Here is a 1,650-nt window from a genome sequence, read left to right as displayed (position 1 = left end):
TTCAAGGTGGCATCCCAAGTCTACGGGGAACAAGATATCGAATTGTTTAATACTGATTGTCATCCTAACTAAGAAGGCTGTGTTTGATCATCTTTGTATTAGTTTTGAAACTGGTTGTGAATTGTACTGTTCCCTGGGGTGGAGGGAATTGTCTGAGTTTAAATACACATTCCGGTGCAGCGATAGCTGTGGTTTTCTTTCTAAATGTATGAAAATTCAACCTGTTGAAAACAATCCCAAAAGCCTTTCCATAAAACAAAGTGCTCAAAATTGGCAGTTGGCTTATGGACTTATGAAAAGATTTTCAACGATTTTACGTTGGTTTTCAAGCAATGGCGAAACCAAAAGTAATTCCTGGCTTGAGTGCACAATTGTTGGTCCTCTCACTTTATAGTTTCTCATCTCTAATGATACATTCGCTTCTGTTACATATAATTTAGGTTCCGCTCAGTAAATGAATAAAATGGAGCTTATTGGAGATGCCGGGGATTGAACCCGGGACCTCACACATGCGAAGCGCGCGCTCTACCACTGAGCTACATCCCCGAGCCCGAAAAATGCCGCTAAATAATGGCTGAAGTCGATTTAAGTGTCACGTTGACTGAAACAGTTGGGGAAGCTTCGCTGGGCGATTGATCCCTCGGCTGGAGATTTCTGCCTGTTTGAGTCGATTGGCACAATACCAGCGAAACGCCATCCGCTCACACTCGCGTCAGTGAGATTTACTCGTTCAACTTGCTTCCTCGCTCACGACATCCCGGCTGAAAATCATGTAAAAATGCAAATGTTTCTCAGACACTTCTCACGTCTCTTTAAGACAGTTACGAATATAAATAACCAACGTTTTTACAAAATGTAAAACATACATTGCATCGGCCGGGAATCGAACCCGGGCCTCCCGCGTGGCAGGCGAGAATTCTACCACTGAACCACCGATGCACAGGCAATAGCTCGTGCAGACCCTTTAAAAGCCCAACCATCAACGGCTGATGTTTCATTCGGTTGTGTAGTCCTTGAATTCAGATTCCCGCTGATTACTTACTTCATCGGCATTTCGCTCGTCAGTCCACTCCTCAAAACGTTCTTTGCAGCTCATCATGCATCGTATGGATCGACAGATCCTGCGAGACAGCAACAAGACTAGAATTGTCAGGTTGGTTCTGGTGACACATAAACATAACAGGGGAAAAATAAAACTCACCACGTTCACGATACCCAGTGGAGAAAACCTGCAGCTAATGTAGAGACATTTGGGGGGAGGCCAAAGTAAGGATGTGAAAGGCTGAAAGCTGAACTGGACTTGGTGCAAGTTGTGATACAGGTTTGGGGTGAGTTCAAGGTTATCATGTGTGCAGAAGGCTACCAGCAGCAGATGTGCTCAAAGAGGAGCAAACATGGTCAATGTTAAACACATGGAATTAGGTTGGTTGATGGTGTGGTTATAGAGTCAGCAGCTCACCCGAGGGCCAAATAGGATATCATGTGAACAATTTGCTCTAAACAGTGCTTAGGGAGTGTTGGGGCCAGTGTCCAGGAAACAGACTGTGTGATGGGGACCAAAGACAATTGCTTTTTATCATTCCATTCGTCATTTGGAGGAAATTTCTGCTCATCCAATACTGAGTGTCAGACAAGCAGTTTTACAAACCA

General features: G+C 44.3%; 2 non-coding genes across 2 annotated transcripts; both read right to left on the bottom strand.

The window, feature by feature from the left end:
• Window positions 1–474: 474 nt before the first annotated feature.
• trnaa-cgc (transfer RNA alanine (anticodon CGC)) lies at window positions 475–546 on the bottom strand. The gene has a single exon. It is a non-coding gene; the product is annotated as a tRNA-Ala (tRNA).
• Window positions 547–868: 322 nt separating this feature from the next.
• Window positions 869–939, bottom strand: trnag-gcc (transfer RNA glycine (anticodon GCC)). The gene has a single exon. It is a non-coding gene; the product is annotated as a tRNA-Gly (tRNA).
• Between the last annotated feature and the right edge of the window lie 711 nt (window positions 940–1,650).

This window comes from Hemiscyllium ocellatum, chromosome 7, assembly GCF_020745735.1.
Source record: "Hemiscyllium ocellatum isolate sHemOce1 chromosome 7, sHemOce1.pat.X.cur, whole genome shotgun sequence".
In the NCBI taxonomy this organism is placed as follows: Eukaryota; Metazoa; Chordata; class Chondrichthyes; order Orectolobiformes; family Hemiscylliidae; genus Hemiscyllium; species Hemiscyllium ocellatum.
The sequence above is the reverse complement of the archived record's forward strand: the minus strand, read 5'-3'. Positions and strand labels throughout refer to the sequence as shown.